This window comes from Convolutriloba macropyga, chromosome 15, assembly GCF_964194025.1.
Source record: "Convolutriloba macropyga chromosome 15, txConMacr16.3, whole genome shotgun sequence".
Lineage (NCBI taxonomy): Eukaryota > Metazoa > Xenacoelomorpha > Acoela > Convolutidae > Convolutriloba > Convolutriloba macropyga.
Window position 1 is genome coordinate 46,142,129 of NC_134482.1, and position 20,941 is coordinate 46,163,069.

At 37.0% G+C, this 20,941-nt stretch overlaps 1 protein-coding gene across 2 annotated transcripts in view; it reads left to right on the plus strand.

Moving 5' to 3' along the window:
- The window catches only part of LOC142354506 (chromobox protein homolog 3-like), a 572,284-nt gene that overhangs the window by 423,856 nt on the left and 127,487 nt on the right, over positions 1–20,941 (plus strand). The gene's annotated exons all lie outside the window — the stretch shown is intronic.

Consider the following 20,941-nt stretch of genomic DNA (forward strand, 5'->3'; position numbering starts at 1 on the left):
ATTCTTTTTGCATTACAATTTAGATAGTACTGGAAGTTTGGGATATCAGTTTGGTTCCCTTTGGACAACTCCTTGACCCGATGAAAAAGACCTATTTTTAAAATTCGTTATTCGCGAAATTCGCAAATTTCCGTATGAAATACTAACTTTTTTCCTAGGCAAGCTATAGCAAAAATTCTTTTTGTGTTACACTCCACATTTACAGGGGATACTCTATGCCAAGTTTGGCTCAATTTGAACAACTTTTTGACCCCATGAAAGAATTTGCCATTTTCACTATGCCCTTTTTTCATTTGGTACCAAACGCTCATTCGGTTATAGTTTCCCAAAGAGCACACCAAAAACGTTCATCATGGTCTTGAAAGTTTCATATGATGATATTGTAACTCATATTAACCGATTTTTAACATAAACACTCTGATTAAACAAAAATAAAGATCGAGCAGTGAGCCTGTGGTCATTTCCGGAGGTTTGAGGTCGAAAATCGTTAATAACTTCTGAAATACTGTAACAATCAAAATGAGACATAGCTCATAAGATTGCACTTGAAACGGGCTTTAAAACTATTTATACCATGATTAGTTTCCTTCAAGTACTTAGGAAATCAAAGCCGATGAGCATTCAGTTACTAAGACCATTTTTTCAAGGAGTCATGTGCTCCATCTCTAATTTAAACTCTATACTTCAACAAGAAACTTACATTTAGCAATCCAGGCACGTTCCAGATGTTCCCAGGATAGTTTGTAAACAATTTATAATCAAACAACAATGTGAAAGAAGAAAAATGGTGTCTGTCAAATTGGTGTTTCTCTCCTCAGGAGGTCAAACTGGGGCCAAGTTCCCTGGCCAATTTCTCGAAAACCGCTGAATAAAAACAAACGCCCTTAGTACAGTTTGGAGCACTGCTTGAGATACGAATCATATAAAAAAAATGAGCCCAATCGGTTAACTCTTCTAGGAGTTATAACAAAATAACGGTACCGTACCAAATAACCTTGGAGGAGAGGTACACCACCTCCAGAGCTAAAATTGACCACCTAAACCACAAAAAATGATACATAAAGTATATATATTCGGAATCTGCGTTAAACGGGCTATTCAAAACAGTATAATTTATACCAGAAGTGATGAAATTAAAAGTGACCGGACCCGGACCAAGTCCTGTCAAACGCTTCTAGAGGTAAAACCAAGGGCAACTTTACTGGTCAATTTCTCTAAAACGGCGAAACAAAAACAAACACCGATTGAAATACGGACTTTTTTCCCGGAACGTAAGGCAGACCATTCTTTTTGCATTACAATTTAGATAGTACTGGGAGTTTGGGATATCAGTTTGGTTCCCTTTGGACAACTCCTTGACCCGATGAAAAAGCCCTATTTTTAAAATTCGTTATTCGCGAAATTCGCAAATTTCCGTATGAAATACTAACTTTTTTCCTAGGCAAGCTATAGCAAAAACTCTTTTTGTGGTACACTCCACATACACAGGGGATACTCTATGCCAGGTTTGGCTCAATTTGATTACCTTTTTGACCCCATGAAAGAATTTGCCCTTTTCACTATGCCCTTTTTTCAATTGGTACCAAACGCTCATTCGGTTATAGTTTCCCGATTAGCACACCAAAAACGTTCATCATAGTCTTAGAAGTTTCATACGATGATATTGTAACTCATATTAACCGGTTTTTAACATAAACACTCTGATTAAATAAAAATAAAGATCGAGCTGTGAGCATGTGGTCATTTCCGGAGATTTGGGGTCGAAAATTGTTAATAACTTCTGAAGTACTGCTCCAATCAAAACGAGACATAGCTCATTAGATTGCACTTAAAACGGGCTTGAAATCAATATATACCATAACTAGTTTCCTTAAAGTACTTAGGAAATCGAAGCCGATGAGCTTTCGGCCACTATGCTCTTTTTTCATTTGGTACCAAACGCTCATTCGGTTATAGTTTCCCGAAGAGCACACCAAAAACGTTCATCATAGTCTTAAAATCTTCATACGATGATATTGTAACTCATATTAACCGATTATTAACATAAACACTCTGATTAAAAGAAAATAAAGATCGAGCAGTGAGCCTGTGGTCATTTCCGGAGGTTTGAGGTCGAAAATCGTTAATAACTTCTGAAATACTGTAACAATCAAAACGAGACATAGCTCATTAGATTGCACTTGAAACGGGCTTTAAAACTATATATACCATGATTAGTTTCCTTCAAGTACGTGGGAAATCAAAGCCGATGAGCATTCAGTTACTAAGACCATTTTTTCAAGGAGTCATGTGCTCCATCTCTAATTTAAACTCTATACTTCAACAAGAAACTTACATTTAGCAATCCAGGCACGTTCCAGATGTTCCCAGGATAGTTTGTAAACAATTTATAATCAAACAACAATCTGAAAGAAGAAAAATGCTGTCTTTCAAATTGGTGTTTCTCTCCTCAGGAGGTCAAACTGGGGCCAAGTTCCCTGGCCAATTTCTCGAAAACCGCTGAACAAAAACAAACGCCCTTAGTACAGTTTGGAGCACTGCTTGAGATACGCATCATATTAAAAAATGAGCCCAATCGGTACATTCATCGTGGAGTTATAGCAATTATAAGGTACGGTACCAAGTGACCGAAAAAGCATGGTGACCTGACTTCAGAGCCAAATTTGGCCATCTCAATTCCGTAAAACGCTATGGAAAATATATATGGGGATACTCCCCACTAACTTAGGATTCTAAAACACTAACATTTTTTCCATAAATCAACTGTTTTGTGGTACCGAAAATTTGGGTCACCCAGAACATCCCAAAAATTCGACCTATTTCAACTTTGAACATTAATAACTTCTTGATTAGGCCGATTTGGGAAACCAACCAGGTACTGCAAGCAAGAACGGTTCAGTGCTAACAAAATGCGACCACTCCCGTTTAATTTGGTCCAGTACTTTAGCAGATATTAACAAAATACTGTTCTGTACCCCATTTTTTGGGCTAAAATCGAAGCCCAAGATCTTCGGAACCGACGTAAAACAACGTAAAACAGCGTTACCGGCGTATTTGTGGGTGTAACTCTGGTCCACTTCCACGTTCTAGGTCACTGCAAACCTTCATGGTGAGGTGGAAAAAAATTTCCCACCTCACCATGAAGGTTATGATGTTTTGTGTGTTTTGACATAAAACAACATCCACAGAAATTTGATGAAATCGTGAAAAGAGAAAAATTGTTGCATTAACCCCATCGGCTGATACAATTAGCTTCAACAACTTAAATATTATCTAGAAAACACAAAACGCACGCCGAAAAACTTGTTAAATTGAACAAAACACAACTCATGCATAAAATTTAAGAAAAGATTTGTTTTTCCGCAATCATCATTAAATAACAGTTATAAAGAATAATTCCAGGACTGTGACTAGCCATTTCGGAGAAGCACGTCTTAAAGCAACAGATTTTGCCATTATTCACTTGTTTTTGTCATAAATTGAATGAGAAATTTGAAAAAGATTAAAAAATTAAGCTCCTTTCTCAATATGATAAAACAAGTTCTTTCCTCCGCAAATGCAGATTTTGCTTGGATATCTGTTGCAAATATTTTTACTTGCCACATCTGAGGTCTATTTTATGGCAAATCCCAATGGAGAGGTGGGAAACAACTTGGAAATTGTTTCCCACTTCGCCATTAAGTTTACGATGTTTTGTGTGTTTTGACATAAAAAAACATCCAGCGAAATTTGACGTAAATCGTGAAACAAAAATGTTGAATTAACAACAAAAATTGGAAATTTAGCTTCAAGGTTTCGAATGGCATTAGAGAGGCACAAAAATAGCTTTTTAAAAGCAGTTTGGTTGCTTAAAACACAAGTCAGTCTTTAAAATTCAAGAAAAGATAAAATTTTCAGCATTCAATCTTGAATAACTTTCCCACAAATAATTTTCACGACTTAAACTAACAATTTCATTGAATACTGGCTTGCGTGAGAAAAAATGCGCAATTAGTCACTAAATTTATTTCCCAATTGAAAAAAAAGTGAAATTTTGCGAAACATTCAGATCCTGTTTATTTGCGATCAATTAAATTTTTAGTGATTAATTGAAGAATTTGCCTAAACGTACCTTACAAATGTTTTAATTCAACCGTTCACCATTGTTTTAAAAATTTGGTACAATGATAATGTGACTCAAGTTAACCGTTTATCAACACAAACAATCTGATTAAAGAAAAATTGAAGATCAAGCAGTGAGCGTGTGGTCATTTTCGGAGAATTGGGGTTGAAAATAGTTAATAACTTATAAAATACTGAACCAATCAAAACGAAACATAGCTCATTAGATTGTGCGCAAAACGGGCTTCAAAGCTTTATATACATTGACTGGTTTCACTAAAGTACGTAGGAAATGAAAGCCTATGAGCATTGAACCACGATGCTCTTTTTTCAATTGGTACCAAACGCTCGTTCGGTTATAATTTCCCAAAGGGTGCATCACAAGCATTCACCACAGTCTTAAGAGTTTTTTGCAACAACATCGCAAGTCATTTTAACCGGTTATCAACATTAACACTCTGATTAAAGATCGAGCAGTGAGCATGTGGTCGTTTTCGGAGGTTTGGGGGTGAAAATCGTTAATAACTTTTCAAAAACTAAACCAATTAAGACAAGAAACAGCTCATTAGAATGAACGTAAAACTGGCATTAAAATCATGTTCACTATAACTTGATTATGTCAAGTACTTAGGAAATCAAAGCCACCGAACATTCAGTCACCATGCCCTCTTTTCAATAGGTGCGAATTGCTCTTTCGGTCACAGTTTCCCGAAGAGCACACCAAAAACGTTCAACATAGTCTTAAAAGTTTTGGTACGAATAAATTGTAACTCGTAATAACCGGTTACTAACATAATCATTCTGAATTTTGTAAAGCGTTGAAATTATTCTACGGATGTGCTAAAATAGCTGTTAAACTTTGTAAGAAATGCGCCGAAGTTTTATTGTTTTTACGGTTCCTCAAAAACGCAAAAACTTTTTTGCGGATGTGCTGAATTGGCGGTAAGTTTTTGTACAAATTGCGTTAAAAGAATGCCGAAACTTTGAGTAGAAGTGTACTCAAAAGGCGCTGATATTATTTAAGAAATTGAACTGAAGATGCGTTGGAATTTAAAATTTTCTGCAATCAATGCACTTCTTACAAAAAAACGCGCTGAAACGACGCTGACATCTGATGCAATAGACTACAAGTTAACAATAAATTGATTCATAATTCAAAAGTTCCACAAGAGCTTCCACAAACTGCATTGAAGCCAAAAAAACCTTTCAGCTAACATTCAGGTATAAATTGTTAAGACATTATTTGCCATTAACTGTGGTCTGTCAATAATTGAGTTTTGAAGTTTTTCTGCTCTGCAAATAACACAAAACACACAAGGTCAAACTTCCCTAAAAACAACGCACCATTACAATTCAAACAGTGTTTGAACAATAAAAATCAACAAATATAATAAAAATGGCCTTAATTTTGTAGCTGCTCCTTAAAAACCAAAATTTCCCAAACTGTCCAAACTAAATGATATTTTTTTCGGAAACTTGTCAAATTGTTTTAATGAAAGACTAATATGTATCAAGTAATCTTCCAATTTCGATCATCGCTACGGATACAACAACAACAACAACTACTACTACTACTAACACTACAACTACTACTAACACTACAACTACTACTACTACTACTACTACTACTACTACTACTACTACTACTACTACTACTACTACTACTACTACTACTACTACTACTACTACTACTACTACTACTACTACTACTACCACTACTACTACTACTACTACTACTACTACTACTACTACTACTACTACTACTACTGTTTCAACACTTTAATTCCAAATATGAAATAAAGGCACGGTTGGTAACAAATACAAACAAAACAAGAAGAGTTATTTGTTTGGTTATTCTGTGAAGTGCTGTACGACGAAATTGTTGAAGGCATTCTTTGACCCGGTTGCTGCTTTCTCCTGCAATCTGGTGAACGATACTTTGTTTCGTACACAGTCTCCTTCGATTTGACTCATCCACGTTTTCCGTTGCCCCCCAGGAGCGCGTCTAGCATGGACGTATTGATCGGGCGGGTCCCAATCGAAGGCACTGCGGGCTAATCTTCCTGGTTCCATTCTCTGGATGTGTCCGTACCATTTTATCCGTTTGAGCATGATCATCGTGGATAGTTGGGGCATTCGTGATCTTGACATAATTTCTTCGTTCGTTGCTTTCTCCAGATATGACACACGTAGAATTCTCCGAAGACAACCACAGTGGAAACTCTCAAGTTTTCTCTCCATTAATTTCGAAAGAGTCCAAGTCTCCGAGCTGTACAGCACGGCTGATAAAACGAGTGCTTTGTACAAATTGCACTTGAGGTGCACGCTGAGCTGCTTGCTCTTCCAGAGATTTTGGAAGTTAGCAAACCGTTGTCTACCTTCTGCAAGTTTGCAATTGACTTCCTGCAGGTCTCCATGCTTGAGGCTGACATATGATCCGAGATACTTGAACGCTTCTATGTTTTCAAACTCGTTTCCGAGAACATCTTGTACTTTGCAGGAAAACACGCGTGTGGCAACTGCTTTAGGTTTGCCACAGTATCTCGATTGGTGAACTTTTCGGCCATTAATCTAAGTCAGCCACCAATCTCCCAATGTCTAATCCTCCATGCACCGAGTTCATTGCTTTGGTGTTTGGAGGCTGAGATACGACTAGTTGCGCCACAAACTACTACTACTACTACTACTACTACTACTACTACTACTACTACTACTACTACTACTACTACTACTACTACTACTAGTACTACTACTACTACTACTACTACTACTACTACTACTACTACTACTACTACTACTACTACTACTACTACTACTACTACTACTACTACTACTACTACTACTACTACTACTACTACTACTACTACTACTACTACTACTACTACTACTACTACTACTACTACTACTACTACTACTACTACTACTACTACTACTACTGTTTCAACACTTTAATTCCAAATATGAAATAAAGGCACGGTTGGCAACAAATACAAATACAAATACAAATACAAACAAAACAAGAAGAGTTATTTGTTTGGTTATTCTGTGAAGTGCTGTACGACGAAATTGTTGAAGGCATTCTTTGACCCGGTTGCTGCTTTCTCCTGCAATCTGGTGAACGATACTTTGTTTCGTACACAGTCTCCTTCGATTTGACTCATCCACGTTTTCCGTTGCCCCCCAGGAGCGCGTCTGGCATGGGCGTATTGATCGGGCGGGTCCCAATCGAAGGCACTGCGGGCTAATCTTCCTGGTTCCATTCTCTGGATGTGACCGTACCATTTTATCCGTTTGAGCATGATCATCGTGGATAGTTGGGGCATTCGCGATCTTGACATAATTTCATCGTTCGTTGCTTTCTCCAGATATGACACACGTAGAATTCTCCGAAGACAACCACAGTGGAAACTCTCAAGTTTTCTCTCCATTAATTTCGAAAGAGTCCAAGTCTCTGAGCTGTACAGCACGGCTGATAAAACGAGTGCTTTGTACAAATTGCACTTGAGGTGCACGCTGAGCTGCTTGCTCTTCCAGAGATTTTGGAAGTTAGCAAACCGTTGTCTACCTTCTGCAAGTTTGCAATTGACTTCCTGGAGGTCTCCATGCTTGAGGCTGACATATGATCCGAGATACTTGAACGCTTCTATGTTTTCAAACTCGTTTCCGATGACATCTTGTACTTTGCAGGAAAACACGCGTGTGGCAGCTGCTTTAGGTTTGCCACAGTATCTCGATTGGTGAACTTTTCGGCCATTGACTGTTTTGAACTTCCTTTCACACTTGTCACAGGTGAGGCTCGCCTCTAGTTGCTCGAACTTTGACTTGTCGACGACATTCTTTGACAAACCGGCTTTGCAGAATCTTGTTTGGTGCACTTTGCGTCCGGTAACTGTACTGAATTGCCGCTGACAGTTCTGACATCTTAAAGACTCTTGATCAGCCACCGCTGACCCACTCTCATTTTCTAGCGACTCTAAATCCGCTACTGCAGATTGTTGTTGTGAAGCTACCAACGCTGGCTTAGCCTCCGCTAAGCTTTTCAATCTGAGCTTCCGGCCATCTTGTGTTTCGAACCAGCCCGCTTTCTTTTTCGTTCCCAGCAGCACCTCCGTGCCGATGGTTAGTCGTGACTGGCTAGATGTCTCTGCCAGGAGTCCTAGTTTGCCTTTATGTGTTCCAGTGAGTATCTCCACGTTCTGTTGGATACTAGGCACTGCAACAACATTTGGGCTGTCGCATTTTACGCCCATATTCTTTGTTTTGGCCACATTAATCTTCAGACCAGCGGCTTCCGCTAGGGCCTCGATTCGATGTAGGTTTTCTTGCACCTCACTGTCTGAGACCCCCACGAGAGCAACATCATCAGCAAAATCTAAGTCAGCCACCAATCTCCCAATGTCTAATCCTCCATGCACCGAGTTAGCTAAAATGTAGTTGATGACAAGGCCGAATAGGATTGGGGACCACACATCACCCTGCCTAACGCCTGTTCTGACATCAAATAAGCGTCCCTTCTCACCTTCGGCTTTGACTCGACATTTGAATCCATCATAGCTGTTTCTTATGATGTTTATCACTTTTTGCGGCAGACCATAGTGTTTCATTATCTGGTACATCTGCTCACGATCGACAGAATCGAATGCCGCTCGAAAGTCTATGAAACAAAAGCTAATATCCAATTGAAACGCCATTGATTTCTCTATTATTTGACGCAGGACAAAGAGTTGATCGGCGCATCCTCTGCTTTTTCTGAAGCCGCACTGCTCTTCCCTTAAGACGCGATCCACTGAATCTTTGCATCGATTGAGAGTAACGGAAGCGAACACTTTGCCTGGTACTGACAATAGAGAGATCCCTCGGTGGTTCGAACACTCTGACCTCTTTCCTTTACTCTTGTATAATGGGACAATTTCTGCTACCTTCCAGTCATCGGGCAGAACTTCCGTCGACCAACATTTATCTATGATGTCCCAGAGCCACTCGACAATACCCTTGTGTGCTTTCAACATCTCACAGGAAATGTTATCGGGTCCACTTGCCTTGCCATTCTTCAACCTGTGGACAGCTTCAAGCACTTCTTCAAATCGAATTGGGCTCAGGTCAATCGGCAAGCCTTCAGCTGCTTCTTCGGGATCCAATCTCGTACTGCAACTGAATGTTGAGGGATTCAGGAGTTGACTAAAATGTTCCGTCCAGCGTTCAAGTCGTTCCTCTTTCGTCCGTAAGTTGACGCCAGTGCTTGAAACTAATTTGGTCAACTGGGGCCTCCAGTTTCGGCAAATCTGCTGTGATGCCCCAAAAACCTCCTTTAAGTTGCCTCTGTCCGCGAAGCTCTGCACTTCTTGGCCTTTGCGTTCAAGCCATGCCCGTTTGTCTGCACGTAGAGCTTTTCTGACTTCCTTACAGCAGTTTGTGAACTCTAACAGCGCCTCCGCGCTGCTGTGTTTCTTTAACTGTAGATCGGCTCGTTTCCGGATAAGTTCCAGAGAATCTGGAGAAATCCAAGGTTTGTTCACTCGCTTGTCCGGAAGGAGGCATTTCACTGCTGCTTGGTTCAGGGCTTTTCGAAAATTGTCCCAAGACTGCTCTGTATTCTCGAAATCGCCGCTCTTATCAAGATGTAACTTGACCTCCTGCGTGAATAAGTCACGCGTTGTTTCATCTTGCAGCTTTGCAGAACTGATTCTGGGCGTGAAGCATGACTTTTTAGACAAAAGTTTCATAGATACTTCCGCAATGACCAGTTCGTGATCGGTAATTGTTGTTTTCCCTCTTCTGGACCTCACATTCGTCAGACATCCTCTGTATCTCTCTGCAAACAGAATGTGATCCAGCATCTTTTTTCGACAACTCGGATCGGGAGGGTTGAAGGTGTACCGATGCACTTGTCGATGCTGGAACCATGTACCACCTACGAGCAATTTGTGTGAAGTGCAAAATGATAACAACTTTTCAGAGTTTTCATTTTCTTCACCCATTCCAAACGGGCCTCTGCAGCTCATGGTGTCATTCAACTGGTGTCCAGGCTCTGCATTGAGGTCACCGATGACACAAATACGCTCCCTATGTTTGAAACTGGAAACTAGGTCTGAAAGTTGACTCCAAAACAAATCCTTCTCTTGGAGACTAGCTTCATTCGTAGGTGCGTAGCAGACAACAACAGCTAGATTGGCTCTCCTCTGAGCCGCGAACTTGACGTAGCAAATACGTTCACTTAGAGCCACTTGTTCTACGATGCTGTTTATCAATGACTTCTTTACAGCAACGCCCACTCCTCCTTGTCTCGACTTTACACCAGACAACCACGAGTCAGACAGGTAGAGCTTGTGGTCTCCGAGATCAATTTCTTGCTCCTGCAATCTCGTCTCCTGCACTCCCAGAATATCCAACTTGTATCGCGCCAGATCCATTTTCAAAGCCTCTAGAGATCCGGCTTGGGTCAGTGTTCTGACGTTTAAAGTTGCAATTCTGAGTTGGTTCCTCGGGAGATTCTTAGCACCCCTTACCCGGGACTCGGGGCCATGGTTGATTGTACTCATTGCTTTGGTGTTTGAAGGCTGAGATACGACTAGTTGCGCCACAAACTAGAAGACCAGTGCCTCGTTAGCTCGACCATGTGAGCGTAGAGCCGCAGCACATGACCTACCCCCAGGGGACACCACGTGGAGGTGAGGTTGGATTTTGTCCCCCACTACTACTACTACTACTACTACTACTACTACTACTACTACTACTACTACTACTACTACTACTACTACTTTTACTACTACTACTACTACTTTTACTACTACTACTACTACTTTTACTACTACTACTACTACTACTACTACTACTACTACTACTACTACTACTACTACTACTACTACTACTACTACTACTACTACTACTACCACCACTACTACTACTACTACTACTACTACTACTACTACTACTACTACTATTACTAATACTACTACTACTACTACTACTACTACTACTACTACTACTACTACTACTACTACTACTACTACTACTACTACTACTACTACTACTACTACTACTACTACTACTACTACTACTACTACTACTACTACTACTACTACTACTACTACTACTACTACTACTACATCTGTTGCGAAATAAACCATGGGCGTTTTAAATTTCAATGCCCGATCGACATGCAAAAATCATTTAAGCAATAGGATACGAGTTTATCACACTCTATTATTGCTACTATTAGTAAATAAACAGTGACCATAAAAGAGTGGTGATAAACTCGTAATCTAAAGATTGAAACAGTTTGATAGACTTGTAGTCTAAAAAACTTGTGTGGTGTGTTTGGTGTGCGATTTGGGTGGTGTTTGTGCTGTCTTTATGTGGTGTGTGTGTGTGTGTGTGTGTGTGTGTGCGGCGTGTGCGGTGGGTGATGAGTGTGTGGTGTGTGTGTGTGTGTGGTGTGTGTGTGTGTGTGTGTGAGTGTGGTGTGTGTGTGTGTGTGTGGTGTGTGTGTGAGACGCAAGTGTGGTGTGTATGTGTGTGGTGTGTGTGTGTGTGTGTGTGGTGTGTGTGTTGTGTGTGTATCGCGTGCGTTTGCTGTTTGTGTGCGGTGTGTATGTGTGAGTTTGTGTGAATCTGGTATGTGTGCTATGTTTGTATGTGTTTGTGTTTCTGTGTGTGTGCCTGTGTGTATATGTGAGCGCGCGTGTGCGTGTGTGCATGTGTGTGCGTCTATGTGTGTGTGTGTGTGTGTGTGTTTGTGTCCGTGAGTGCGTGTGTGTGGTTCCTTTGTGTAAGTGTGTCTACATGTGTGTTTGTGAGTGTGCGTGTGCGTTCGTGTGTGTGCGTGTGCGTTCGTGTGTGTGCGTGTGCATGCGTGTGCGTACGTGTGTGTGTGTGCGTGTGTGGTGTGGGTGAATTGTTTATGTGTGTGTATGTGTGTGTGGTGTGTCATGCGTGTCTGCGTGTCCAAGTGTGTTAATAATTCTGTTATTGTCTGGTGTATTGACTCACTGTTGCGCAGTTTCGCACTGTCTGGTTTGTCGAACCACTGTCGAACAATTTCTGATTGTTCGCGCTATTTCGCACAATTTCGCACAGTTTCGCACAATTTCCCGGAGTTTCGATTCATACTCCAATTATTGTCTGGACTGTCGAGTCATGGGTGTTTTGTGTCTGGATCGTCTGGTTCATACTTCCACGACCTCAACCCGGGATAGCAATTGTTGAGGTCTGTTGGCTATACAGACTTGTACATCAAATTTAATTTGTGTTTCTCATCGATTTCATCTCGAGGATAGTATTATATAGCGCAACAGTGAAATATCGAACTATAAGTTTTAATTTAAAAGAACGACATAGAAGTTTTGTTTTGATTCGATTGATATCTAAATTGGGACTTTTGAATAATTTTATCCATAGGATTAGATTTTAGGTTCTCTATTGAAATGTAATTTGGAGACAAGCGGGTTGTTGCCAAAAACCAATTTTAATCAGAGCCAGCAATTTGCATTCCAGTATTTCAGGCCATAAGGCTAGAAAACCGACTGAAAACCCATTAATATGGCTTCCTCTGACTCCTCTGGGATACCAATTGATCGTTTTGAACGGCTTTGGGGAGTTTTCGAAGCAACCCCGAAAGCCTTAAAATTAACCCCAAAATCGTAGCACGTTACAAAATTTTTCGAAACTCGAAATCATCACTCGAAATTTTTTTAAAAATAATTTTTGACTTGGGAGTCAAATTGCGACTTGCGAGTCAAGTCTGATAAACTAATACAATTGATTTTGTAATGATTGAGTTCTGATTTTATTAGAAAGACTTGCATTTATAAGTGCCCAGTACTTAATTGTACTTAGAGTTCGGTACGGGCTATTACACGTGTCTGTTGCTTTAGTTTTACTAATTAGATAATGTCTAAACTAATATCCTGATTAATCGAGTGCGTAGCACAGATTATTGTGAAAACCTTCCGGGCTAACAACATTTTCTCTTAACTTTTAAAACTTCCTTGCGAACATCAAATTCAAATAAAAAAGGACAAAATAAATGTTTCGAAAATATCAAAAGTAAACCTTTTGCATTTATTTGATGATTCGGTTTTTTGCATTCATTTCCTGCACTGAGTGTTTGGCATGGAAAGTACACTGGAAATTTTCAACTCACGAAAATGTGCGAAAATTCGGCTACTCAAAGACTGAGAATAAGCAAGTTATGCTTGATGAACGTTCCTTGATTCCAACTTTGTATTAAAACCTTGTTAGAAATTACTAGTAGTTCTTAATATCAACGAAATGAATAAAACCACGTGGAAATTTAGTTTGAAATTCAAAAATGGATAAATTTAGGTTCCCTAAATCAAGCAACCTTTTCGGTTTCAGCTCAAAATCTATGAAAATTAAAAAGCTATTATATCAAAAAAAATCAAAAAAAGATTTTAAAAAAGTTGACACAGCGGGCAGATTGCCGGAATGGCTGCGAAATAGACTTGGGTGCCGTATATTAGTGATAGAAACAGATACAGTTCTAAATTGAAAAGAAATTGACGCCGCTCTGAAACTGATTAAAAAAACACTTAGAGATAAATTTAAAAAGCTTGTTAAAACTCATTCTGCTGAAGCTTCTTTATTAGGGACCTGTACTGCACATAAGAGTTCCTTTGAAGTTATATTAATTTAAATTAAACTCAACTTTTCAAGTGCAGAAGTCATTTTGTTGAATGAGGTCAGTCACGAATAGTCAACATTTAATCAAAATGAATTAACAATTTTTGCTGTAGAGGTCGAGAATTGACGTCACACGCAAAAGAGTAAGAATAAAACATCATTCAAAAAATTTGATTTTTTTCAGCTTTGCTGTTTGAATAAATGTAAAACTGAAAAAAGAGCGTCAGACGAAGAAACAAACGAACACAGCAGGACAAGTCCTAAAGCGCAATCCAGTATATTAAATGACAGAATCATAGCTACTGTACTTGACCAGAATATCAATTGAATAATGCAAGCCAAAAAGTAAAACATCTCATAAATAGAGAAAATAAACATACAAACAGTTTAAACAAACAAATAATAATTGCTAAGAATGTAGAAGACTGTTTTGACACTAAAAACACATTCGAACTGTCTTATTATACCCATTAACTTACGAACAAGCCAAGAAGTTATTTCATTGGCCAAAAAAATTAAAAATAGAGAAATATGACAAATACTTAAAAGATTGAAATATGCAATTTTAAGGAGTTTTATTATTTCGCAAAATATAAATATTAAAAACCCTTCTCCTGGCTCTGCACCCTTTTCAGTGACCCTATATCTAAGACCTGAAAAGTTTCATTGACCCGAAAAAATTGTTAAACATAAAAGAATACGAACAAAAAAAAGATTAAAAAAAACACTTCAAATTTTAATAAAAATGTTGCTGAAATTTGTTATATTAATTTCTTCAGAAACATTATGTTGTTTCCACAGGCTATTCAGTAAACCAAGTTCGAGCCATAAAGTTTCATAGACGTGACAATAGCTTTCAAAAAAAATTTTTAATAAATCAAAATGTATCTAAAAACTGCAAAAAATCGTGATTTTACCAATATGTGAAAAATCATGCTGTTCACCCTGGGAATTGTGCAGTAACATACTATCAGAATCTGAGGTTTCTTTTTAGCTGAGGCAAGAAAAACTGTTCAAAAGAAGAAGTTCGAAACGTTAAAAAAAATTATCGAACTTTGTCAAAAAGTTGGTTTATCAAAGTTTGTCAAATTAGTGATATTAAAAAAATGAAATCAATTCCATTGGCACTCAGTCCTATGCAAACCTCTAATCTGCATCTCAAATGCAGCAGAACGTGTAGAAGGCCTGTAATGAAACTTGATGACCGCTGAGCTTTACCTGTTTATCCCGTTCTGAAAGCTCAAATCATGAAAAATGAGTGAAAACGTCAACAGACCACTAGAGCCTGCCATGGGCCTCTGATAAACCTCAAGGCCCGCTGGGGTGTACCTTTTATCTTGTTTTAAAAAATCGAAGTAATTCAAAAATGTTATATGCATCTTATAAAAAAACAGGTCCTGAATCTCAAAAGGTGATAAACTAAAATCAAGCAAACTAAACAAAAACATTCATTGCTAAAACTCTTGAGCCAAATTTCATCCATTTAAGCTTAAAAAAGTTTATTGGCCAATAAAGAGAGCAAAAAATGAGAAATTTGACAAAAAAGATTGAAAACTTTACTTTTAACATTTACATTAAAAGATTAAAATATTTTATTTAAATTTTTACTTAAAAAGATTGCAAATTGCAAAAGTAATGAATGTTCATTAGTTTTGCAATATAGAAAAACTTCGAAACCACTCTTTTCTTTAAGTTCTGTCCAGTTAAAATTATGATATGAATAAAAATTCAAATTTATGAAATGACTGACAACAGTTGCAGTCTTTAACGGAATGCTGCTAAAATTTTTGATGTTAGATTTTTTTAGAACCTTTTCATTCTATCCAGAGGCTATTCAGTAACCGAGGTTGAAGCCTTAGCAGGCTACAGTGGCTCATGAAGATCGATAAACTAGGAACATGACAAAAAATTTTTGAATTTTTTTCAATTCAGTTTTTATGAGAAATTGCACAAAATTGTGAGATTAAAAAGTTGAATTCATTTTATTGCTCTTAGCAACTCAGCAAAAACAAACTAGCAAACCCTAGGGAAATTACTGGACCATTGAGGTAATAATGTGAATAAAGGACGAAAAAATTGAAAAATAAAATTGCAAATTTATCAACAAAAAACTGCTAATATTTCTGATATTAAAATGTCGAAAATATTTTTAATGAAATTAAACTATTAAAAAAATTTTATCAGACCCTAGAGGAGGTTTTCTGGCCAACGCTGGAAGCACTCATAAAATGAACGCGATTTAAAAAAAACGAAAAAAAATTGCAAGCTTTCTCAAAAAGTTTTCAAAAATTCCTGACACTAAACAGTTGAAAACGTTTCAATTACCATTAAGTACCATGCAGTAAGTTTTTAGCAACCCTCGAAGAATTTTTATTGCCCTTGAGGCAAGAAAACTGGATAACTGACAAATAAATTTTCAAAAAATTGATAAAAATTGCAAAAATAAATTTCATGTTTTGTGATTATGTTTGCATTACCAAAATATATAGCTGATCAATGGGCCATAAAAAGTAATTATATCTTGTTATGGACCTTTGTCAATTTTGACAAAGGTCAATATAGTGTAATCAAACCAGAACTCGAAAGATAATAAAACGTGAAAAATTACACCATTTTGGGCTTGAAAACTACTAAAAAAAGACATTTTAACCTGGAAGTAAGGCATTCCCAGCAGTTTCACACGTCTAAGAGCCTAGTGGACTACTAAAGCTGGCTTCAGGCCTCTAATGAAACTTATTTTCCATTGGATTTTAATTGTTTATCCCGTCTTGAAAGATCAAAGGTATGAAAAATGGCTGAAAACATCTTACAGAAAGCATACGAGGAGATTGTCTGAAAAACAACCCAACAGAAATAAATTGAGAAATTATCATCGTATCAACTATAATTGGCGGCCAAAACTGCAAACAATCCCAAAACTGAAGAAACTAAAACAACCAAATAAACTGAAAAAAAATATATCATTCCTACAACTCTTGAAGCTCTTACCCAAAAATTCAAGACATTCCACTGGAAGTACTCATTAGACCACGCCTTCAAACGGGTTCATTGGCGCCACTGAAAACCAAAGAACACTATAAAAACCAAAAATTGCAATTTTGTTCAAAGTTGGTACATTTTGCAGCAACATTATGTTCAAAGCCATGCTGTTGCCTGCTTCTCAAACCTCTCTAGTAACCCAACCCCAAGACTTTTGAATATTTATTTGGTCTATGAAGATCGATAAACTCAAAAAATGGCAAAGTTTTGAAAAATTCGAAGTTTATCAAAATATGACTAAAAGTATTGATGTTAATTTATTTAAAACCTCTAATTGGCTTCGAAAATTATCCCAAGTTCAAACCGAGGAAAAAGTTCACTGGCCCATAAAGATCGATAAAGGAGGAACGTTATAATTTGCTGAGAATTTGGAAAAAATATCAAATTGTGTCAAAAACTTTTTAAAAATGCGTGGTAATGGAACAGTTGAATAGTTTTCTATTGACCCTACCAACGTTGCGGTAACCTACATCAAATCCTACAGATTTCTTGACCAGTTGGGCTAATTAAACTCAAAAATGACAAACTTTGATAAAAAATTTGAAAAAGCTGCAAGTTTTATAAAAACTGCTAAAAATCGTGCCAATAAAATGTTGAAAACCATTCCACTGCCACTAGAAATCACACGGTAACATAATATCCAACCCGAGAGGAGGTTCCTTGACCCACGGTGCTACAAAAAATCAGAAAATAACGAAAATTTTTCAAATCAAACTTGATAAAAATTGCAAGCTTCATCAAAAAATTGCTGAAATTGGTGATATGAGAAGATTTAAAACCAATCCAATGCAAATTAAAATTTTTCAGTGAGCTATTATCAAAGCTAAGGTAGTTTCCTGACCCTTGCGGCAAAAAAACATAAACAATGACAATTATTTTTTTTAAAAAAAGCAAGTTTTATCGCAAAATTGCTAAAATCTTGATGTTGAAATGTTTTAAACAATCAATTTGAAACTATGCAATAAACTAATACCAAACCTAAAGGAGTTTTTGCGGCACCACGGGCTAAAGTATTTCTAAAAATTACAAAAATTCTCAAAAAAATTTAACAAATGTAAAAATTAGTAATTCGTAAGAATTATTAATGGTAATAAAAAGTATTTATCTCTTGCAAGAAACCTTTACCAACGTTTGCAAAACTCAAAATCAGATTCGTGCCACAAAATTTTGAAAATTGGCAAGCATTAAAAAATTTTGTGCACGAAAACTCATAAAAATGACATTTTAACAATGAATTACGGTCCTATCATCAGCTTGACCGCTCTAAGCACTTGGGGGAATACTGAACGCAGCTAAGGGCTTCTAATGAAACTTGATGCCCGCTGAGTTTTCCCTGTTTGTTAGGATTTTAAAGCTCAATGTCACTGAATAAAGATGTAAAAACATCTTTCAAAAATAGAAAGAACACAAATACATTCCAAATCTTGGCTTGCAAAACAACAGAGCACCAATGCTACCCAGCTCTCAGATTGTAAAAACCCAGAGCACATCAATATAGCTCTGGTCAACTTACAGCTTCGCAACTATAAAGTTATCTTTCTGTTCCAAAATTTTGAAAGGACCCGATAATTTAATACTGTTCGAATTAATGTCTAGATGAAATTTGAATATCTGTTAACGAAATGAAGCGAATAAATTTGGTCTGAAAATGGTTTTGATATCTGAAAACAGTTGAATTATTACCCCAAATTAAACCAGATGTTCTGTTTTAGCTCAAAGAATGTAAGGAAATTGTACAAAAATAAATCAAAAATAATTTTATATAATTTTAAACTTCCAATGCATAACTTTTGTACATTTTACTAGTAGTCTTTTTTTTTCTACGGAAATTGGTTTTCATTGTTTTCCGGCGGTAAAAATTGCAAAAAAACTTCTCTAAGTTTGTTTTTAAGGCTTTGAAGCATATTAACATAAAACATTCTCTTTAGTGAGTACCAAAAATACACTTTGCTTCATTTTCGAAAATAAATTTTCCTAATTTTGCTTTATTTTTTTGAACCAAAACAGGTTGCGGGACAGAAAACTTAGATAAACGGTCAATATTGAAAAGACCCTTTAATTATAAAATAAGATGTAATTGGTTTTGTTGTTTACAGTGCTTTTAGAGCTAATTATTAGAAACTTTAAAAAATCAGTTCAAATAAAGTTTCTAATGGCCCATTTTTGGTATGCATAGCTATTCTTTCATTTGTCTACCGCTACAGAAATTTTGATTTCATTGAAAATTGAGTTGAAATTGTTTCAATTCTTTTGCATTAGCTGAAATTCGTCTACTGAAAAATGAGTTATGACCAAGAGCTATTTTGCATGGGTAGAATACTAAAGTAACCAACAAAACAAAATGTTCAAATAGACGTTTTGTTTCCTAAATTTAAAAAGTAAAAAGTAAAAAGACGACTAAACAAAAAACATAGCAGGACAAGTTCCCGCCAAAAATCAAAAAATCTTTGGGATTCTTTCAGTTTGTTGCCCCGGATATTTATGCATCTCACCGCCAGTTACAGAGCACGTGTCAATCACTATATAAAAAATATAGCACGTGCGGCGGGGGGGCTGAAAGTGATATGCACCTAATAAACTGGCGGGGGGAGGCACAAACGGAAAACATCTGGACACGCATTGGATTGAAAAATTGACTTTGAAAGAGATCAAATAAAATAAAAAATAGCAAAAACTCATTGTCCAAAAGCGGTATGTGAAAAAAAAGCCAATAGCGAGAAAGCGAATTTTTTCAAACACCGTTTTCTCGCTCTACTTCAAAGTTAGATTGAAAAAAAAGCGCCTCCGGCTTTTTGCCCCACTTCTCGTTTCGATGTGACAACAATCATCATTTCAAATTGACTTCTAAAATTATGAAAATGTGTGAACAGATCCTAATAAAAAAGGCAGCGCCAAAATGCATTTCAAATACTTTGAATTTTCAAAACCAAGAGCACCGCAGTATAACTCCGCTCTGCTTACAGGTTTGCAGCTTTAATAGATGTTTTCTAATTTTTTTGTTCTTTACTTTGTGGTTGAAATGTTTACAAATGCAATATGGTTTTCTTTTACATAACGTAGAAGGCGTAGCTTTTACAACTTTTTGCAAAAAAATTCATTTTCAAAACAATTTTAAGAACAGGTGATAGCGGATGCATTCAATGGATAATAGAGATGCTAGTGGTTTAGAAGTTTTCAGTGAAACTTCTCGAGCTACAACAAATATTACGGTGCACGAATCTCCCTAGTTTAAACTTGATATAAAGTTTGCAATTATTTATGAGCGAATTTTCAAACTTCGTAAAAAATGCATTAATTTTATAAAAAGTTGAAAAAAAGATTTTTTTAATGTATTATTGATGTAACTACTTGTACGGTAATTTTTTATCACTTATATCTCTTACACGGTCCATAGTGTACTTTACCCATTTTCAAATTAAATTAAGCAATCTCCAACAAATGTTTCGGAAAATAACCCACAATTGTTTGGTCCTTCCAATCGTTTAAATGTTATTGGAAAAATAACATTTTTTTTGCAAAACTTTGCAAATTTGGCCGTGTGAAGAGATATTATGCAAATATTATAAAAAAGTGGCATTCCCGATCAAAATTTTGCGAATGGTTCAAATCTGGCATTAGTTTTGGAATAGGGCTTCCAGTGGCCTTCTCTTGGCACATCCAGTTACCTTTCTGTTTTCCCATCCTCACTGGGATATAATGTTTGCTGGCAACTGAGTTGAACTTGATTTGCATGCTTTGATAAAAATTAACATTTTGCACTAAATTTGTTAGCCTAAATTGATGTAGTATGCTTAGCGCATCATATATTGATGGTCCCCTACTCGCTACTTGTTGAGCAACTTATAGGAGATTTATGATCACAGTCTGAACAATCTGTACCACAGCCTGAACAATCTTGGGCTAAGTGATGGTTTCACGTGACAGTTCTGATAGTATAAAAAATTGCATCACCGACCATGCGATAATGCATGCGAAAATCTTTGAAAAGTGGGGAATACTAGGAGACCACAGCAATCAGGGTTCTGTAAATCTCATAGATATTGGCGCATTTAATGCTTTTCCGCCTCGATTACGGTAACTATTACGATTACGGTACACTTTTTCTTACCAAATATACCGCAAATCTTACATCTTTTAGCCATTTTTAGCGGTGATACCT